We start from the raw sequence: 23,385 nt of genomic DNA on the forward strand, positions 1-23,385 counted from the left end.
CCTTGTAGCCAAAATATGGATCATATTCGATCTTGGTTATTGAGGAGCCTATCGACCCATACGATCCAAACGAGAGATAGGTCCTAGGACCTTGTCGCCAAATTATGGATCATGTTCGATCTTGGTTCTTGAGGAGCCTATCGACCCATACGATCCAAACAAGAGACAGGTCCTAGGACCTTGTAGTTAAATTTATTGATCACGTTCGATCCTGGTTCTGGAGGAACCTATCGACCCATACGATCAACAAAAGAGACTGGTTTAAGGACCAGTCGCCATTATTTGATCATGTTCGATCCTGGTTCTTGAGGAACCTATCGACCCATACGATCAAAAAAAGAGACTGGTCCGAAGACCAGTCGCCATCATCAAATCATAATTGAATCTAGTCCTTGAGGGACCAATCGATAATTTGATCTAAGACTCGTTACAATCTCGATTAGTCCATCTAGACCCGGTTGGTCTAACTTAGACACTTCTGTCTACAATCATTATAATGAGTACACGAGAGATTGCGTAGATTGTGATCGACACTTGCTACACAATCTGCATCTGTGTATAGGTATCATTACCGCTGAGTATGAAACCATCACCCGACTACCAATGAGGGACAAGTATCTTCTGCTTGCATCATTGGGTGAAAAGGATAGTACCATGTGCCTAAATGCTCAAAACAAGGCATGGTCAAGTAGCAAGTGACCAAGGCTTTTAAACGCATGATCACTTGGGGGCATATAGTACATACCGATTAGGGTATACTCAAGCAATGAGGGCGTGGCCTTAAGTACTAATCAAGCTCAAGTTTATCTAGGACATTTGTTCAACATATGTTCCGAAAGTGCAAAAAACAAAAACAAAAAAGGCATTGGTGGTCAACCTTGGGGTGGTCGACCCTACCTGTTTTGTTCATGGTACTCGGAGAAGTATCATACTACTCACATTACCATGATTGTTAGCATGAAAAACATAAAATAGTAAGGTTAGTATGGCACATGAAATACATGTGTTCGGAGTATACTGATACCTGAACCAATGAGGGTTGTGAGTTGATATACTTAGTAAGCATTCATACTCATAACAAAAAAGCATAAAGGCATAAAATGTCATATGTAAAAAAATTCAAGTACAAGGTGCCCCACCAATGGCATGAAAGGAAAAACAGAATAAAAGACCAAGAGAAGACTAACTAGGGTGAGTAGTACTATCTGAAAGACCACCCTGAGCCTCAGCAGCCTCACGAGCCAGACACTTTCTAAGGTCATTCGCTCGCGTCTTCTCGGGAAGGAAATCCAAGTTCAGATCTTTGTTGGACTTCCAGATCAAGTAGAAGCAAGAGAAAGTTGTCTATGAATACTCCTCTCGAGGCTTGTCCCGAGTAGCTTTGACCTTTTGCTCCTTCTCGACATGAGAATCCTTCAGCAATCGGTCCATGTCAGCAATCAACTTCTCTTTCTTAGCTTCAGAATGTTAGAGCTGATCAGCAAGTTTCCCCTCCATCTTGGTTTTTCTGAGAGTCAACTCGATCAGTTCTTGCTGTTTGAGCTCTACAATACCACGGAGGGTGTTGATCTCTTCATCCTTTGAAGCAATGTCAGCATCCCTAGAGCCAAGAACTCGCCTAAGGTCCAGCACCTCATGGCGGATAGCTTCAAGTTCAAAATGAAAGTTGGACCAAAATAATCTTCCACGCCCCAGAAGTATGGATGAAGAGGAAGTAGGGCACCAGACTTGATGGCAGAGTGTGTCCGTCAGAACCTATGAAAGGAACGCTCCTAAGGATGAGCAACCTGGCCATGAGAGCCCTCGGAATGTTTCCCCTAAGACGAAGAGTGATGTGGAACTCGACTGATATCCTGATGTAAAGGGCGTTGCGATGAGTCTCGTTGACCTGACCTATCCCGCTGAGAAGAATGACTCTGTTGAGATGTGCCTTGGGAGCCGCGGGGCGTACTGTGCTGAGAAGAAATCTGAGAAGAGCCAGGCGAGGAGCCCTGAGTGATGTGCCAAGCAATATGAGGATCATCTTCAGAGGGTTGTCGAGTCGTCTGTTTTACTCTAGCTATTGGCCAGTACATCTTCAAGAGATCGTCATCGCTGAACAAATATAAAGCGAAGCGAGGGAGAATCCTTTTCACCCTTTCCAAGAACTCCTGGGGAGTACGCTCACTTACTAGCTTGTTTGATGAAGAGGAGCTAGACATCTGCACCAGAAGAAAAATGAAGATTAAAGTTAGTAAATGAGCATAATGAAGCCAATAGCTGGAGGCATATCCATGAACCAAGGAGTAAAAATGAAGAAATTAGGAGTAAAATTCTATATAGGGGGTCGGCCCAATGAGCATAAGCCTAGGCCGACCACCATGAATCCATCAAATTGTGAAGCAAGAAAAATGGGGCATAGGTGGTCAGCCTACCACCTCAGGCCGACCACCCTGGGGATGCAAACCTCAGAAAAATACTAGAGGATCGTTCAAGTCTCCAGAAAAAGTAATTTTTATAGTAGGAAGGCCCCCAAGGAAATCAATTGAGGTGAAAAAATTATTTTTAGGGTCCCAGGTGGTTGGCTTATGCTTGGGCCGACTACCCTGGATCCCTAAAAATCACCTAAGACAAGAGAAAGGAGGTACTCGACCCATGAATCTCTAAAGGTTGTTGGCCTAGCCCTAATTCTAGGCCTGGAAATCTCCTAAGGCTAGGGAAGGGAAGCCCTAAAGGTATTCGGCTCATGATTGGGAGCCTTGGAGGTGCTCAACCAAAACACTGTACCTAAGCCTGGAAATCACCTAAGGCAAGGATTAGGAGCCCTGGAAGTGCTCGGCCCAAACACTGTTCCTAAGCCTGGAAATCGCCTAAGGCAAGGTTGGAAACTCTGAAGGTGCTCGGCCCAAACCTTTTCCTAGGCCTGGAAATTACACAAGGAGAAGCCAAGAGGTACACGACCCATGATTGGGTGCCATGGAGGTGCTCGGCCCAAGCCTGATCCTATCCCTAGAAATCGCAGGCACTAGTGTTTAGAGTCCCAGAAATCGCTAGAACTAGTGAGTGGTCGACCTAGGGTCTTGCATCCCTAGGAATCATCCAGTCTAGGGTTTATAACCCTGGAAATTTCCCAGACTAAGGAATTTTACAGAGAAATCTTGATTCATGTAACTCAATTATTTTGGATCCGAATACAACAAAACAAGAAAATTCAGACAAAGTGTTTCGTATAAATCTAAGCACATTTAAATTAAATGATGTGTGGATTAGAAGAAAGTACTTACCAAAGATATAAGTTTGATGAGGAACAGGAGAAATCAAACTTGGATCTTGTTTGAAAGTGGTGCATAGAGCAGGAATGAGAGGAGAAGACCTACTTATAACCTCTCAGGCAGACAAGATATTTTTAGGAATTCAAATTTCCTTGAAAAATATCTGATATGGTTAAAATTTAAATTCCTTGAAAAATATTTTTTATTTTTAAGAATTAATAACCTTGAAAAATATGTTATATTTTTCGAATTTTAAATTTCCTTGAAAAATATATTAGATTTTTAGGAAATTAATTTTCCTTGAAAAACCTAATTATTTTTAGGAATTTCTAATTGTCCCTAAAAAATTCGTACCGACCAAATTATCAATAGTTAAAAAAGTACTATGTAATGTCCCGAGGGACTTGACTATTTAAGTGCTGCTATGCTATGTTTCTCGGGTCGGGATCAAGTTTACCGTAATGTTGAAAACATTACAATAAACTTGGGGGCAAATGTTATCCCTAAAAAATACAAGGATGACATGGCGAATGAGAACGCTACACGTGACATCACAAATCAGGGAAAAACGACAAAGTATTGAGAAAAGACCGACGGGCAAAAAAGATAGGTCCAGGACCTATGGGGAAGTCGACCAAGCCTAAACCCCCTAGGGGTGGTCGGCCTAAGCAGGCCCAAGAGCCCTAGGGGTGGTCGGCCTGACCTCTACCCCAGGGGTGGTCGGCCCTAGTATGTCCAAGAGAGTGGTCGGCCTGACCCCTACCCCAGGGGTGGTCGGCCTGACCCCAATCCCTAGGGTGGTCGGCCTGACATGCTCAAGAACAACCTGGGTGGTCGTCCCACCCTATTCTTCATAGGGTGGTCGGCTCAAACCCCCAAGTACACTTCACTGAGAAACACTCACTCTCATTCAAACTGAGATCATCAAGCCTAGCACCCAGAGGATCAACAGGTCCAGCACCTAGAAGGTCACAGGCCTAGCACCCAAGCTTGAGTCACCGGGCCTAGCACCTAAGTCTCACATACCAACAGAGACGTAACATCTTCCTAGAGGTTTCTATCGTGCATTATCCACCACAATCTAGACAAACAACGAGAAGACCCCCGATCTCATGATCATGGGGAGGTGGACATGTATCTCCACTACCTGATAATCGTGTACCAATCCACGATCTCCAGTACTATTGATCATGTAACAGTCCCTGGGTACTATAAATAAAGGACCCAGGGCTTCATAAAGGGGACTTTTGGACTTTTTTCCCTAGGATCTCTTTTTCGTGAATTTTGGGAGAAAAATATTTTTAACGAGAGAACTCATCAGTTCGTACTTGTAATTCTCAATCGAGTAATTCAATACTAAAGACTAAGTGGATTAGGTTATTACTGTTCATTAGAACAAGGCTGAACCACTATAAAATTCTTGTGTGTTTACTTAAGATAATCGTACTCTATTGTTAATTCAATTTATTTCATCCAAAATGTGTCGTATACTATACATACGACCGTTGGTCAATTTCACAAGTCAACAAAGATAATGACAATGAGATAACATATATTAAACTCTAAGGCACAAGAAATATGTGGTTCAACTCTGTATCTGGAGCCTACATCCATGGGAACAGCCTTCAAAGGTTGGTACTATCTCTTTATTGATCAAGGTAGATTACAACAGAAATGTCTCAAAGAACTTTACAACATAAACTATGTTCTTGGACCTAAGAATACAATCTCTCTCTTCAACTCACTCTTCTCTCTAAAAAAATCTTAACAACAACAAAATTTACAGTAGGAGTTGAATATATATTTATAGTTGTCATGAGTAGAGAAGCAGCTAGAATAACAGTTGTTGTTAAGACACTTGATGATGTGTCAAGTGGTTGAACCATGTTACAAAAAATCCACCTAGGTTCAAGTACTGGATCATCTTGTTATAGAGGTAGTACTGGCTATTTCAAAGCCTCACATGAGGCTTAACCATAATCCACAATGTTTAACAAGTATAGGTAGTGCCTAAACTTATCTAGTGTGACACATTTAGTACAATTGTCAACTGGATTATGATTTGTATTTATCTTCTTTACTTGAACTTATCGGCTGGCAATGACATCTCTAATAAAATGTAACTTAATGTCAATGTGTTTGGACCTCTGATGAAACATGGGATTCTTCATCAAATGTAGTGCACTTTGGTTGTCACAATGCACTGTTATGTCTTTAGATTTGAAAGCCGGTTCTTTGGACAGTCCCTTGGGCCATATAGCTTCTCTGTCTGCCATGTACTCTTCCTCAGATGATGATATGGCCACCACCTTCTATAAATTTTCCTTCAAACTCATACATCCACCTTAGATTGTAATACATAACCATTTAGAAATCTACGAGTGTCAATGCTTACAACATAATCTGAATCCACATAGCCTATGACTTCATTTTGAGTTTGAAAATTAAACTTATAGATAATACCAATATTTACTATCCCTTTTACATATCTGAAAATCCATTGAGAGCATTTCAATGCTCTTCACTCGGGTCAGTAATGAATCTACTTACTAGGCTCATAGCATATGCCAAATCAGGTCTTGTACAAACCATGGCATACATTAAACTTCCAACCCCACTAGCAAATGGTACTGAGTCCATATAGCTTCTTTCTTACTCAGTTTTGGGTGCTCGTTCTTTAGTAATGTTGAAATGAGAAGATAGAGGAGTGGAAACATATTTAGCCTTATCCATGTTGAACCTTTGAAGTACTTTCAGCAAATAACTTCTCTAAGATAGCATAATGGTTCCTGGTCTATTTCTCTTCATGTCAATGCCTAAAATTATCTTAGCCTTACCAAGATCTTTCATGTCAAATTTTGTATTCAACTGTATCTTTAGTTTGTTTATTTTGGGTTTGCTCTTCCCAACAATTAGTGTATCATCAACAGAAAGCAAAAGATAAATTTGACTATTGAAGTAGGCACAAGGATCATAGCAACTTTTAGTAAAACCAATCTTCATAAAAAATTCATCAAATCTAAGGTTTCATTGCCTAAGTGCTTGTCTCAAACCATAAAGAGATTTCAGTAGTAGACATACATGATTTGTATTCTTGATTTTAAAGCCTTTGGCCTGCTTCATATAAATTGTTTCATCAAGCTTTCCATGAAGGAAAGCAGTCTTGACATCCATTTGATCCACCTCAAGATCAAGTATAGCAGCTTTTGACATATTGGCTTTGATCCACCACTGGAGAAAAAAATTCATTGAAATCTACACCTTCCTTTTCAGTGAATCCTTTCGCAACTAATCTTGCCTTGAATCTTGTACTTTCAGTTCCTTGTGTACCTTCTTTCTTTCTGAAAAACCACTTGCAATCAACTAATTTCTTGTCCTTTGGTTTGTCTACAAGTATCCAAGTGTTATTCCTCTATAGTGACTCCATTTGTTCCTGAATAGCTTGAATCCATGAAGCACCCTCTTTGCAACTGATGGCTTTTTGGTAGGTTGTTGGTTCCGAGTTTTCAATCTCGTTTGCAATAGTCAATGCAAATATTGTAAATTCAACAAAACCAATTATTTCAGGGGGTCTAACTTATCTTCTATCTCTTGCCAATTGATATTCTTCTAAACTCCTCTGACTGTCATCTTGGTTTGTACTAGTAGTTGGCAGCTACTCATCTGTTAAATCTCTTCTACTTTGATCCACCTCAAATGTCATACGATTACTATCATCATTTGTAATTGCCACTGAGTTGTCTTTGTTCTTTATAGCCATTTCATCCTCTTTAAAAACACATCTCTACTAATTATGCAGTTCTTAAAACTGGGTTCTAGGCACCATAACTTGTAGCCCTTGACTCCTTCAGGGTACCCAAGAAACATACACTTGATGGCACAATATTCAAGTTTGTCTTGCCTAATATGAGCATAAGCTAGACATCCAAAAACCTTTAAATGATCCAAACATGGAGCTTGACCTGTCCATTTATCTTGTGGTGTCATATAATCTATTGCAGCTGAAGTACATCTGTTGATTAGAAAACATGCTGTTGTGATTGCCTTTCCCAAAAATTTCTTCTCTAAACTAGCTCCCTTTAACATGCATCTCACCCTTTCAAGAAGTGTTTTGTTCATTCTTTCAGCAAGACCATTTTGTTGAGGAGTGTCACGAACAATATGGTGTCTTGCTATTCCTTCCTATTGCAAAATTCATTGAATTCAGCTGAGCAAAATTCCAATCCATTGTCTATTATGAGTTTCTTGATTCTCATCCCTGTCTGATTTTCTATGATTCTTTTCCATTTGACAAAGGCGTTGAATGCTTCATCATTGGTCTTTAATAAGAAAACCTAGACTTTCCTTGAGAATTCATCAATGATACTCATAGAGTAGTTTGCTCCTCCTATTATTGAGACTTTAGATGCTCCCGTAAAATTTGAATGTATATACCCGAGTTGTTGGTTAAACTTCACTTTGCAGCTCTTCCCATAAATTCATTCTTCACAAAATTCTAATTTTCCACTCAGTTTTACTTTGAGAATGCCTTGTCTTGCAAGCTCACAAAGACCCCTCACACTTACATGCCCCAATCTGAGGTGCCACAACTTAGTCATGTCAATTTTTTTATTTCCAGCAACACTAGAAGCAAGCCAATTACTATTTCTCCATTCAAAAAGTAGAGACTATTTCGATATTCACCTTTCATGGCAACTAGAGATCCTTTAATTACTTTGAGTGTTCTGTCATCAATTTTAATAGTGCATCCCTTTGCTGTAAGTTCTCCAACAAATAGCAAATTTCTTTTAAACTCTAGCACAAATCGTACATTCTAAACAACTCTTTGAATCTCATCATGATGTTTGAATGCCACTAATCTGATTTCTTGAATTAAGCATTCCTTATTTTTTCAAGTAACACTGTACCACCTTTCTTTTGCAAAACAAATTCTTGTTTGGACACATGTCAAATGAGCATCCTTAATCCAGTATCCACTCGTGACTTAAATCAACATCTGAGACAACCAAAGCATCAACATAATCATAACCATCTGAAGCTATACTTACCTCACCTATGTATGTGCCTTTGTTGTTATTGTTCTCACGATTAAGGCCTTTAGAGCATAACATTCATCTCTGAAATGTCCTTCTTTCTTGCACTAATAACATTTCTTTCCAGTTTCATTTCTTGACTTGGATCTTGATCTATGAGCAACTCTGCCATGGTTCTTGAAGCCTTTGTGTTCTCTCTTCTCTTATCTGCCTCTAACAAATAAGCCTTCTCCACTTGATTCTGATTTATCTTCAACCCTCTTCTAAATTTCTTAAGAGTTCAAAGCTACTTTAAATTTGTACATAGTTAGTGTGTCTTTTCCATAGGGAATCGTGATCTAGATGGTGGGAGCCTTGCCTTGGATCACTTGAGGATTTGAGGGAGGTACGTGTCGAGGAGGAGGAGGAGGAGTTTTGTGAACCGTGACTGTTGTTACTAGAGCTGAGGGGAGTTTCTTTTGTGGTTGCTCTCGGGTGGAGCTGCACCTTTATCTTTTGTTAGAGACTCAGTGTTACCCCAGTCTTCGAAGCGGGTTTCTTTATCACTTTGGCCCTCTTCACCACGAGACCAGCTCTGGTCCCACCGGCCTTAAAGCACCCCTTAAACCCAGGGCCTCTGGCAGCTCCATCTCTTCACCTGAAAAGGAGCGAACAGAGGGTTCAGATTTAAGAAATAATTATCGAAAGTAATATAAACACAAGAACAAGAGCAAGAACCATACCCTCTGAGCTAGGGGAGGAATCTACTACGATCATCTCGGGGTTATTGACCGGGCTAGGCACAACCTCTAACGCTTGGATCAACGGAGGAGAGGGAGAATCTAAAATTATGACCTCTTGGGTCCTAGGGGGTTCAGGTCCTTCCTCGAGACTAGACTCATCTACGTACTGCCTAAAACTAAGGGCATATGCACCCTGATGCAGGGAAGGTCAGGTCCTACGGTTTTCCCCGTACTCTTCAAAAATGGTGGACCTAAGATTGAGAGTGTTGTCAACCACGATGGTACCTTTGGGGTAGTTGTGGTCATAGTGTACCACCAAATGGTCCACACACTGAAGGAGGGTTGTGTTTAGGTCCGGGTCAGTGTGATGATGCCTAACGAGTTGGTTAGGGTTGAATCAAATTAGCCTAGAACTGGTAGCAGCCCAATCTAACTCGTTGTATGGGTATGGGTTACCTTGGCCAGAGGGGCCGGTTGCTGCCCCAATCACAGCTCGTTCTAGATCAGGCCCCTGATTGTCCTCAGGAGCTCACCTTTTGCACACCAGTGGTGCCTCGTCTTCCTCATCTTCGATGTCTTCATTAGCTCGTAAGGCTTCTTGAGGAGGGGGGAGCTCGGGGATGACAAGAAGAGGACCTCGGGTCCTGAGAGCCAGCGTCTAGAGCTTGTTGATCAGGTTGCAGGCCACCATGGTGGACTCAATCACAACCTAACGGTAGTCTTTCTCCTTCGGAGGAATACTAGACAAAGTCTCATATTGACCCCCAAGGGTCATAGTGTAACGCCCCAACCCCAGGGACCATTACGGTGTGCCTTGTAAACAGTGATAAACTCGCTAATCGAGTTATTTGGCCAAAATCGTGTAACTAAGTGTGATTAGCAGTTTAGGGATTAAAAATTTTGGTTAAGATGTAACGTTTCACTAGAACGTTTAACATATACATTGGGATCCCGAAAATATAGTTTCAGAGTCTATTTCAGAAAATATTTACAACAGGCCGTTATAAGCGGCAAAACAGGGTTCAACCCTAATTCCTCTTTAAACCTCAGTCGTGGCAGACGAGCAGCTGCATATGTACACGTCATCACCTAAGCTCTCCAACTTAAGGATGGTCCAACTTCCTTTTGCCTTTACCTGCACCACATAGCACCCGTGAGCCGAAGCCCAGCAAGAAAACACAATATAACATGATATAATATCAACAGTAATTGTATTGATTATTCAGGACCAACAGTTTAAGCAAATAGGTGACTAACATGAGAGTCACAAATGTAGGGTCAGCACCCTTTAGCCATGTGACGATAGGGTCACCAGGGCTTAACTGGTAGGTTGTCCTTTCATAAGTTCGATCAGGACAGGTGCATCATAATTAACAATCCAACATGCACCAATAACAGCCATGCATGTTACGTTTAATAACCAACCAACATGCATCAAGAATAGCCATCCATGTTATACATATACACAGGGTGCAGTTTTCTTACCCCAGAGTCGAGCTAGAATGATTTAAAGAACGACCCTTGAGAACGATCAACTTTTAGTCCTTTAGCAGTCACCTAGTCATAACCAAATATAAGATACCATCATTAAAAATGATCAACATAAATTCCCAAACCAATATCTAGCCTCCAAGACATCAATCCCCACTTAACCGGGTACTAGGTTCAACCCTGAGGCCTAAGGCTTGAATCCCCAAGCTAGAAACACCATTCTGGCCAAAAAGTCACTAAGGGCGCGGCCCGCCCTAGCTGCGTCGCGGCACGCCCCCCAGACAGAGGCAACCCTCTCTGGCAGACGCCATGAGCCACGGCGCACCACAGCCATGCCGCGACTCATTACCCTGTTCAGCCAAAATCTCAGTACGCACCAGCAAACCTCCCCTGCGTTTTCCCTTTGAACCAAGCCTTCAAACCAGCTCCAAACCTCCTCCAAACACTCAATTCAACCTCTAAACATTACCTATAACTCACCCTCATCAAATCCCAAGCTAAGCTTCAATCAAAACCTCCATAAATCCAAACTACCATCAAGAGATCATGGGCTGAAAACTAAAGGAAAAGCAGAGTGCAAACCAGAAACTAATGGTTAGAACTTACCTCAAACTCGATTTTGAATCCCCTTTAATGGCTGAAACAAGTTCCCTAGCTTCCACCTTTGATCTCCTAGCTTAACTCCTCAATTTGGGCTCTCAAAATTCAAAGAAAGAATGAAGGGAAAAGCTTGTACGGGAGAGAAAGGAAGGGATGAGGATGGGACTCTGTTTTGTTCTGTTTTCCACAGCCTTCTAAAACTCAAAGGCTGATATAAATCCTTAAGGTCAAAAGACCATAATGCCCCTAAGCCAAATAAATCCCTCTAAAGGCTTCCAAGGGTAAAACCGTCCTTTCCCGCCTATCTCGTTATTTATAATTAACGCTCTCCAATTCCCGCTATTCTCAATATTCTCAAATACCAATAAATCATATCCCATTACCCTTTTATTCCCGGTAATGCTCTAATCATCAAAATGACCCCGAGACTCACCCCGAGCCCCGAACTTAAACCCGTTATGACTAGACCGAACACTTACATTTCATGATCGTCTCATGCCGAATACCTCGAACCAATCCACCTTATAATATGGCTATATTAATTAATCACAACCATGCACCCAAAATACACAACCACGCCCTCAACGGCCTAAGTTACCAAAATGCCCTCATAATTAAAATATGAACCCATATGCATGCATCCACCATCATATAATAATATAAGTCACGTAAACATGCATATAATCATTAAATACCATAATAAATCAATTATGGCCCTCCCGGCCTCCTAATCAAGGTCCTAAACCCTATTAGCAAATTTGGGGCATTACACATAGACTGCTCTGTCCTCGCGAATATAGTTGCATAAAGAATGAACTTAGTTAAAATACTTAAAAAAAAGTGTGAAAGCGATAAGACAGTTCACGTGTTGAATTCATAAAGATAGAGGACTTACGAGTGCGGTTGAAGTATTGATGATTGCAGTTCTTGAACCATTTAACAAAAAGAACAAGTCTTTATAGTCACTTAGGTTGCTAGGGAGGTCGATGACAAAGGCTGAGTTGGGAAAACGAGTGAGGTACTAGAAACTGTCACCTCACCCCTTCTGGCCGGGACTGGCCTTGAGGCAAAAGAAGTACATAATGTATGCTGGAGTGGGACCTCCCACTCATGCATCGGAAACAAATACTTTAACCCCGCCAAAAGTTTATATGAGTTTGGTGGGAGCTGGAATGAAGCCAGTTTGATGCAGTTCAGGAAGTCTGCAAAATACGGGTCCAAGGGGAGGAAGGCACCTGCCTTCAGGTGCTCATGACTCCAAGATCTATAGTCATGTTGGAGAAGGGCACAGCTCCACTCTTCTTCTAACAGAGGTCTGACATGGAGTTCGTCAGCTCCTATCTCAATCCCATGAGTAGGATCTTGTTAACTTTCCCCTGAGTTGTGATCTGGAATATTATGTGCTCGGCCTCGAAGAATGAGCTGGGGTCGACCATGATTTCCCTCTCCACCACATGGTCAAAATGAAGGATGGGAGAGTCCAAGGCAACCTGGCTCTGAGCAGAGGAGCTCGAGGTGTTTTTATTTGCGGGGGCCATGATTTAGATCGCATGATGACAAAGTGGCCTATTAGCGGCGACCTAAGACAATTACTAGCTACGACGTTACGGGTACAAAGATCCAAGGGTTTAAGTGGTTTACTTTTGGGATTTAAAACTTTACACAAGATAAGATGTGTTCTAGCCTTAACGCGTGGTTCCACACGTGGTCCTAGGCCACGCGCTTGGATTTCTTAAAATTCCTTGATACTTCGAGATCTGTGTGTCAGACTCGTCAAACCCACTATTTTTCTTTTGAAAGTAGTTTAATGCAAAAATTCTTAAGGAATCGTAACCTTTAAGCTACCCAAAACCAGACCTAAAACCCCTTTGGCTTCTACACCCCAAATAGGTATTCTAATCGATTTACCAGTAGAATTTTCTTTGTAAAACCTAGAAAATTTGCCCAGTTTTATGAAAACCTTATTTCTAAATAAGGCTAGTATCGTTCATTTAGCCTAAACCGAACCCTATTTCCTATTTATACTCAGACGTAGCCTAAACGACATTGAGCAAAGGACGTTTCTCACAGTAAAAAAAAACTCACTGGAAAGCAAAGAATTGAAAGTTTCAAACCAGGGGAGGAAATACTTACAGTTTATATGATCCATTCAAAGAAAATGGCAATATGCTCATAGGGAAATCCTTGAAAGTTTCTGAAAATCCGAAAGGCGTTGAAGGGTTTTTTGGGAGAAGTTGGAGAAAAAATAGGGAAAAAGAATTTTAAAAGGAAACTTTTTGAATGCAAAGGTGGTGAGGGTTCAAGTCTGATCACCCTATTTATACGTAAACTATGGGAATTAATTCGAGCCATCTGATTCGGTTAACTTGAGATCCAAAGGCCAAGATTAAATGAACCATACGGCGGCAAAAATTTGACATGACAGTTGTCACAATCCTCGAAATCCGAACAGACATCAATTACAGACAGCCACGTGTCCAGTACTCGAGTAGTGGGCAGGCACGATTTTATATGGCAGAAGCCTAAAAGCTCCTACTATGCATTTCAGAAAGTGACAACATCAAGCACGGGTAGGAGTTTGGGGGCAAATGTTGTACCCTAAAATTAGAACGAGTTCAATTACTCAGCTCGGGTACAACTGGAAAATGAATATGTGGAAAAATAGCCAAGTATAACATCTAGTTAACAATGATGTGAGCAACTCGAGACTCAATCTAGTTCGTACACGATGTACATGTTTCTATCAGACTGCCTCTTAGGATAACAATCTAGTTCGAGACTTATAGTGGCCAGATCCACATTTAGGAGCCCTAAGCTTAATACGAACTAAGGTTCAGATAGTCTTTAAACACCAGCTTGAGTGAGATATTCAGCTCGTGGAAACCTGGTTAAAACACATTGTTGACGCAGTTCTTCGCCAACAGGTAATTAAGAAAATAAGAGGAAGGGATTAGTGCTTATGTTGAACCGAAATAGATGAATGATCCTTTTAGAAATGGGCTGGTGACACAATTACGTTTTTAGGTGGTTCAAAGGTTAAAATCCTTCTACTCCACCAGTCAATATTATTGCTATATGCTTGGTATTCTTTTACAGGGTATTTCTTACACAATCGAATCCAACCCTTTGCAACTCCCGGGGTCTCCATATTTATAGGAGAGGGCACTTGGGAGTTGGTAAGAAGGTCATCCTGTGACCTTCTTACCTATCATGTCAACTCTGAGACATTCATGATTAATTCCTAAAACCTGACACATGAAGTGTGGTTTAATCAATAGGTAAAGGGGATAATGGGTCGCACGGCCCAACCCAGTCGTGGGTGTCTGAATACGCACGTTCATGCTGCGTGTCCGAGAAGTTAGGGATATATCAGACGCGTGATGTCTGATATATGCGCGTTTACCTTGTGTGGTTGACTTTATAAAAGGTCACAGCCTCCAACTCTAGCCCGTATCACGAGCTGGAGGCTTCCCTCGACCCGTGGCCTTCAGAGTCCAAACTCAGTCTAATCTTGGCGAACCCTTAGGTTACCTCGAGCTGAGGAGGTAGGATCTTTCGATGGCAGCTCCGGTCTTGGGGATGTCCACGTGGTAGACATGATTAGGCCGTATCTCAGCTTGCTAACAGCCCGTGGGAAAACCAGGGCGTACACACATATTGAAGGATCCCAAGAGATTCGGAGGCTCCTTATACGCTCATTAATGCCTAGGTTTTATTGCATATCTATCATTTATCATCCGAGATTGAAGGAGTATATTCTATTCTGTTATCAAATCATATCCCAATGTAAGTGGGAATAATCTGTATTAAATGTATACCTTATTTGTTCATGCGGTTACCCAAACCTGTCCAGGAAATTCCCCTATAACAGGGAGGGGGACGGCTTTTTTGGTATTACAAAAATTCAGCATAAATTGTGAGAGAAAAGCAATAATACTGTCTCATGGACTAGGTGGATTTTAACCATTAAACCACGTAAAAGTTGTGTGTGTACGAAAGGGTTCTTATTATTTCATCACGGTTTACAATTTAGCACTAATATCCCTATTAGATTTCTTAATCTACCATTGGTGAAAAACCGCGTCAACAAAGGCAAATTCTGGGAATTTGGTGTTTCAAGGAACTTTTGGGTTGTGATTTATGGTGGAAAGGCAATTGTAAGTTGTTCTGAAGCTTGGAAGTTAATTGAAAATTGGAGATTTGGCTTGAATTTTTGGATTTGGGGTAAGCTCCTAAACTCAAACTCCCAAAATGTTGAATCTTTGAATTTTGGGGTTTAAGTGTGTATTTGGGGTACCTTGTTATGGGTGGTTGTTTGTTTAGGCTACTAAAGATGTTTTATGGTTGTAAATCTGCTGAAATACTGAAATGGGGTCAAGTTTTGGGTCTGAGATTCAGGGAGAAGTCGTAAGTTTGAATTGGGGAAGAACACTAAGTTTTCAAACATTTTTTTTTGGGTTTATGGTGACCTAGCGCGACTGCGCTAGGTTGTGGCGCGACCGCGCTAGTGTCCCAAAAACTAGAGAATTTTGGTTGGGATTGGGGTACCGATTCTAGGGGCGCGACCGCACTAGGCTATGGTTGCGACCTTGCTAGTACCCCAGAAAACCCAAACTTTATGGGGCGCAACCGCGCCAGGGGCAAGCACGACTGCACCAGATGCCCCAAAATTTGGTTTTGCTGATTTTTAGGATTAGGGCTAGGGAAGTTAGGGAATCTAATTGGTGGCCCACTTGGGGGCTCGGAGGATGTTTCTAACGTCTAAGCAACTGGGAATATTAATCTTAAGAATAAGGTCTAGGGTGAGGCTTGAGACTTGAAGTCAATCCCTAATAAGAGTATGTTTATGTTGTGACTAGATTATCGTAAGGCTCAGGTTCAGGATCATACTTGAGGTCATATCTTCTATAGCACGAAACTCGAGGTAAGAAAACTACACCTTAGTTGTGGTTAGGGCTCAGGCCCTATTAATAAATATGATTATGATTGTACTTGTGATTATCTGGTTAAGCATGCTTGTATATGTTGCATCTGATTGTGTGTTATCTAATCTATATGTTTGATTATATCTAATCTGAAAGCTCGACCTAAGGGCATCGGGGACGGCAATAAGCGTTCACTATGTAGGCCATTTGTCTAGGGCAACCTGAGAGTACAATATGAACTTGGTTTGCCTGAACGCCACTTAAATAATTAGAAGTGCAGACTGCACTTGTCTAACTCATTAACTGTTAAATTGTATTATGTGTTTGTTTGAGCATACTATTGCTGCTAAGCTTGTTGTTTATATTCTGTTACTTATTTAATCTGTCCATTTAAGTTTTCTTGCTGAGCCTTGGCTCACGGGTATTATGTGATGTAGGTAAGGGAAAGGGGAAGCTTGACTAGCCATGAGTTTGAGAGCTTTAGGGCGGTGTGTACATTTGCAGCTACTCGACCGCCATAGCCGAGGATTTAAGAAGGACTAGAGTCAAACTTAAATTTTGCCGCTTAGGCCGATTTATGTTGTAATTACTTTTGGGAGTTGTAAATGTTTATTTTGGGATCCCGTGTATAGACTCAAACTTTTAAATGAAAATAACTATTTTTATGATCAAAAAATTTAAACCTTAATCCATTAATTATCCTTAGTTACATGTTTATATCAAATGACTTGATTAGCAAGTCTGGCACTATTTAAAATACATAGTGTAATGGTATTGGCTATCCAAAGCGTTACACAAACTTTGCTGAAGCCATTTCTTAAAGATTTCTTGATGTTACACCAATGTTCTTGAACCGCTACATACCTGAGCTCATGATACCATTTGTTGTGATCTATACAATCACAGAAACAAGAACAATTCTAAACAAGAAAACAGACAATGAGAAAATAAGATAACATATATAAAACTCAAGGCACAAGACATATGTGGTTGAGCTCTGTATCTAGAGCCTACATCCACGGAATAGCCTTCTAAGGCTGGTACTATCTCTTTTTTTTATCAAGGCAGATTACATCATAAATGTCTCAAAGAACTTTACAACATAAATTAAGTTCTTGGACCTGAGAATACAAACTCTATCTTCAACTCACCCTTCTCTCTAAACAAAACTGAACGACAACAAAATTTACAATAGGAGCTGAATATATATAGTTGTCGTGAGTAGAGGAGCAACTAGAACGACCACTGCTATAAAGACACTTGATGATGTGTAAAGTGGTTGAACCATATTATAACAGATAATAATAAAATAATAAAGTAAAAAGTTCATTATTTAATGGTGATCATTAAAAGTAATATAAAAATAATAAAATTAGCATAAAAGTAAATTAAAAAGTATAGCATTTATGGTGATACAAAATATGCATCATGCTATATTGTGTAACAAATTTGGCATACCATTAAAGCAATTTTTTTTGTAAAATGAGCTATATTTTAGTAATGCATTACGAATTGGAAAAATTACACCTAGCACTGTAAATTTCAAAAAAATTTGAAAAATGCAGAATTTTACAAAATTACAAAATACGGATAACAGTTTATTACGGTTCTGTAATCGTCTGTTACAATTTTCTATTTAGTCTGTAAATATTGTTTACAAAATTATAACATATGGTTACAAACTTGTAAATTTTAATTATAAATTTGTAAACTTTGGTTACAAAAAAACTATATTGTTACAAATTTGTTAATTTTGTTTTAAAAAAAACTCTGTATTTACAATTATGTTACTCCATATTTTTGTATTTTTTACAGATTCCGTATTTTTAGTATTTTTTTTAAATCCTTAAGTATTTTTGTGAATTTCTCTTACAAATTTGGTATTCTATTAGAGATATTCTTTGGCATTTTTATAATATAATTAGAATTTGCCAAGTTATAATTGTAATTATTTTTTATCATACCTCTTCTATATAAAAAGTATGTAGATAACGAAAACTCTTGGTTTTAACAGTTTTTTATTTTTTTTAATATTAACTTTAACGGAATATTCTTATGCTTAACATAATATTCTTATATTTAACGGTAAATTGTAAACATCACTTAAATTTAAATAAAATAAAATAAATAATTGAAAAAAATAAAATAAGATATTTTTGAGATATTTTACAATGATAATTATTTTAAAATAATAAATAAAATAAAATAAATAAATAAACAAATAAAAATATAATATTTTTGAGATATTTTACAATGATAACTATTTAAAAATAATAAAATCATATGTTTTATAACTTAAATAAACTTTAATTAAACTTAAACTCACGTATTAGAATAATATCATATTAAGCATATAATATAATTTACTATCAATTAGCAACAAACTACTTTTAAAAAAAATTAGCAAGAAACTTAAATTTAAAACCTACGTATAATATTTAATATTACATTAAACATATAATATATAATCTCTTGTTGTCCCTCCCAAATTCAAAAACTAGAACAAACATAAATTTCAACAAAGATAAATAAATTATTTAATTAAAATAAGATATTTATTTAAAGTTTATATGATATTAATATAAATTTAATAAAAATAATTAATAAATTTTATAAATAAAACTAGGAAAACATATTATTTGTATCTAGTGTATAAATATATATAAAAAAAATCCTAAAAAATATGTAAACATAGAAAATAATTATTTTAATAAACGAAATATCGAAACGCAATTTCATTTATAATGATGTTATTTTGAATGTATTATTGTTTGGAAAATGTAAATATCATTGTGAAATATCAAAGCTATATAATAGGCCTAGTCCCATATATTTGTCCAAGTGAGAATCTCATTTTCATTGAATGGGAAATAGACTCTATTACAATCAAGCAGAGGGAGGTAACTTAGTGGCAGGAGGCTAAAGACCCTCTCAATTTTTAAAAGTAAAGATAATTGAATATGAAATGAAGAAACCAGTGACATTATCAAAGAAGTGAAGATGCTTTCCGCCAAATGTTGATCATGCTCTTTTCAATTGAATCTCAAATCCCTCTAACCTTGTGATTCACAATGGGAAATTTTACTTTTTATGCTTAATAGGGGGTTGTAATTCAAAAAAATGCTAGGCAATTTTATCATTACAAAATAATGACACTTCATTTTAGGATACCCAAAATACCCCTCTCATTTTGAACCTCCTACTTTTCTCTTCAGTTTTCCCTCTCTCTCTTTCTCTCGGTACACTTCCTCCCCCACCGAGACCCTGCCCCCCACCGACGTTGTTTCTTCGACTCCCCGCACGACAACCGCCGCCATCGACTACCAGAGACCGCCCACCGAGACCGACGTCGATTCTCCGACTCCCTCGTTGATTCCCCGAGACCCCGCACGGCGACCGTGTCTTCTCCGCGTCGATTCCCCGAGACCTCCCTCCTCCCCAAGACCTCCCTCCTCTGCCTCAATGATCCCTGACCCACTAAGGCAAAGTTTAAGGTCGATTTTCTGAGACCTCCCTTGTTTTGAATGTTGCATGTGGTGTGTATATATATGATTATATATATATTTTTTTAAATTTTGTGTGTGAATGTTGTGACATTTTTCGTTTATTGCAGACTTTACGCATTTTTTTGAGCATATTGATATGTTTTGTTTGAGTATTTTGGAATGGTTATGTTGAAAGACGACTGTGATTTTTTGCCTGGTTTTTTTGATGTTGCTCGATGGTTCGATGGGGGGTTCGATGTTATTCGATGGGCGGTTCGATGAGCATCGATGGGTAGGCATTTAGGGGGTTCGATGCATACTCGATTGGGTTCGATAGGTTAAGTCATTTGGGGTTTAAGGTTTGTGCTTCTGTGATTTGATACAGCTCGATCATGGTTCAATGCACGCTCGATGGTATCTGATGCATGCTCGATTGGGTTCGATAGGGTAGGCCCATTATGGGTTCCAGGTTTAAACGTAAGAAATTAGATGCATGCTCGATGGGGGTTTGATGCATGCTTGATGGATTGGGTTTTATGTTGGGTTCGATGGTGGTTCGATGCATGCTCTAGGGTTGTTCGATAGGGGTTCAATGGGTGTTCGATGCGTACTCGATAGGGGTTCGATGGGTGTTCGATAGGGGTTCGATGGTTGCATGTATGTTTATTGATGGATTTTTCACGCGACTTTGTTTAACTGTATTATTTTTATCTTTATTTTTTGCAGATGTCAAAGTTTCTTTTACCCTTGACAGATCACTTTCCTGGACGAGTCACATATAGGGGCAATGGTTACTTTAAAACAATCAAGGACAAGTTTGAGGAGCTCGGTTTGATAGAAAGGGTGAAGGAATCCCCTTTCAAACAATTTTTCATGGATGAGAAGTTAGACTTCTCTGCATCTCTCATACATCAATTAATGTTGCGCAAGATCCAGTGCATCAAAAAGGATGAGTTGCATTTACATTTGGGATCTAGACCCTGTAGATTTGGTAGAGGCAAGTTTGCTTTGGTTACGGGGTTGAACTTCAGCTCCGGGCCATCTGAGACTGATTTGAAGAAACACTTGACTAGTGACTGCTTAATCAAGGAGTACTTTAATGATGAAGAAACAGTGAAGATAATGCATTTGGAGGCTGCTTTAAAAAACTGCACTGTAGTTGAAGATGCCTACAAGTTGGGCCTATGTGTCTTTGTTGAGGGGGTTTTACTTGCACGAGAGGGCAAGTTAAATGTCTGGATAGATTCGCTGAAGATGGTGGAGGACACTGAGTACTTCTTTACTTACCCATGGGGGAAGGTGTCTTTTAACAAGCTTATGGATTCATGTAAAAAAGACATGCATCATCAGAAGAGGAACTATGAGAAGAAGAAGGAAGTTAAGGGGAAACAGAAAGAAGCAAAATACAGTTTGTATGGTTATGTCCCTGCATTGCAGTATTGGGCATACGAAGCCATCCAGTAGTTTGCACGTGAGTATGGTATTAAGCATGGAAACCAATTTCCGAGGATGCTTAGTTGGCTGAGCAATAAGGAGCGTCCTATTTCGAAGGCCGACCTTGCACCGATGTTCAAGAAGACGAGTGTAAGTTCTGCTATATTATGTCAAAATAGAGTTTTCTTTGGTGGTTTCAAAATAACTTAATGCTTTTTATTTGATGCAGTTGATTGTGTTGTCCATGTTGAAGCCCCGACCTTTGGAGATAGATTATTATAGCGCTCTGACGGAGGGTGATGCTCCCTTGTATCCCGGGTTGGGCCAAGAAGAAGAGGTAGAAACTCCCACTGATTTTGAGAAGGTGGTAGAGATAGCTGCTGAGGTTGCGAAGGCAGCCAATATTTTTGTTGATGGCCCTGATGATGAGGGTACCCCAGTCCCCATCGACCCCACACCCTCGGCCCCAGCCCCATCGGTACACCCCAGTCCTGATCAACCTGATTTACGAGAGGTGTTGGAGAGGTTGGAGCGAGTCGAGAGTCGTCAGGATACCATCCTAAAGAACCAGGCGGTCATCATGGATGCTGTCAATAAGATCTTGACATTCATGCAAGATCTTCCGAATGATTCTGATTCCGACTCACTTAACCTCCCAGATGATTTTGTCGTACATGACATAGGCACTCCTCCCCCGATAGTACTCACAGCAAATCCTGAGACCCCAGGTGTTGCTATTATAGAACCTGGGGATGTTGCTGTTGTAGAGTTTGAATTGGCCAAGAGGAAAAGATGCAAACCTAAGAAATTTGAAGACTACACCGACCCAACCAGAAAGAAAGCTTGTTTGGATGCGATTGATGACGTGCCATTAGTCCTCGACCCTCTGAAGAAGCCACTTGCTACACAGTATAGGACGGTCGGCAAGTGGTTGCTTGGAGATATTCCGAACAAGACGAAGAGGGATGTCCAAACTGGTGTGTATGGTCCGAGTTGGTTTCTGACGATGAAGACACCACAGTTTTGGATCGATGATGGGGTAAGTAATTTTATTAATATCTGTTATCTAGTATAAACAGTGGGTTCGATGTGGGTTCGATGTGGGTTGTAGTAGCATTAAATTTGGTTCGATAGGGGTTCGATGGATAGAGGGAGATGGTTTGGTTCTAGTAGCTTTAAATGGGGTTCGATAGGGGGTTCGATAGGGGTTCGATGGGGTTTTGATAGGGGTTCAATGGTGGTTCGATAAGGGTTCGATAGGCAGATGGTTTGGTTCACGGGGTTCGATAGGCAGATGGTTTGGGTTCATGGTGTTCGATAGGGGTTCGATGGGGTTAGATGGGGGTTTCGATAGTGGTTCGATAGGCTGATTAATTGCTTTCCTATCATTTTTGCAGCATATTGATGCGGCCAAGCATATGCTACGTAGGCGTCGACAGTTCTATCCCGGGGCATATGGGCAAGATGCTGTTGTGATGAATATTATGTTCTCACAAGTGGTACTGGCCCGTTATGATGCATATCAGAATGCCAAGGAAGCGGATAAGAAAAGGTTTTTGTGGGATTCAGATGTGATATCAATGATTACGGGAATTGACAATCAATTTCTGGCATCGTGGAAGGGAGTAGACACTGTATATTGGTGCCAGAACTACCTTCAAGCGCATTGGTTTATAGTTGAAGCCTCCATTTCTACTTGGACTCTGAATGTTTATGATTCGGACGTGACAATGATAAGTGATAAACAACTGCAATCATTTATGAAGTCATGGTCTACTTTGTTCCCATCGTTGTTATTGCAGTCACAACTTTTCAAGGACGACCCTCGGTTGACGATTCCACCTGGAGCTAAAAGATGCAAAGAGTTCAACGTGCACCGCATGCCAGTTGATTCAGTACCCCAAACCAAAGTCAGGTAATCAAAATTCTAGTTTTTATTCAAGTTTTTTAAATTAAATTCTATGTTGATTTTGTTACTAATGCAGTTTATGTTTCGTTCACAGTGGAGATTGTGGTGTGTACGCCATCAAGCACATCGAACACTTATTAGGTAGGCTACCACTTCACACGATCTGCGATGACAACATGAAGTTTTTCAGAAACAAATGGACAGTTGACTTATGGTATAAGAATGTTAGACATTGAACATTCTCTTCTTGTTATATTTATTTGCTTAAAATTTAGGTTATTAAGAAAAAAAAATTGAGTCGAGCATCTTTTTATTAATGACAATTAACGACCAAAATTCATTAACGACAATAAAAAAACAAAAAAAAAATAACCTTCAACTTCAAGTTGAAATAAAATACAACAAAAAATAAACTCAAAGCCAAGCTTTGCATGAGGACTTGTTGTGGCCACGACCACCACATCTACTGCACTTACGCATTGTAACTGATTTTTCCTCGCCGGATGGCCAACGGTTTGTCCTTGGTCTTCCTAGC

Source organism: Humulus lupulus, chromosome 1 (genome assembly GCF_963169125.1).
Source record: "Humulus lupulus chromosome 1, drHumLupu1.1, whole genome shotgun sequence".
In the NCBI taxonomy this organism is placed as follows: Eukaryota; Viridiplantae; Streptophyta; class Magnoliopsida; order Rosales; family Cannabaceae; genus Humulus; species Humulus lupulus.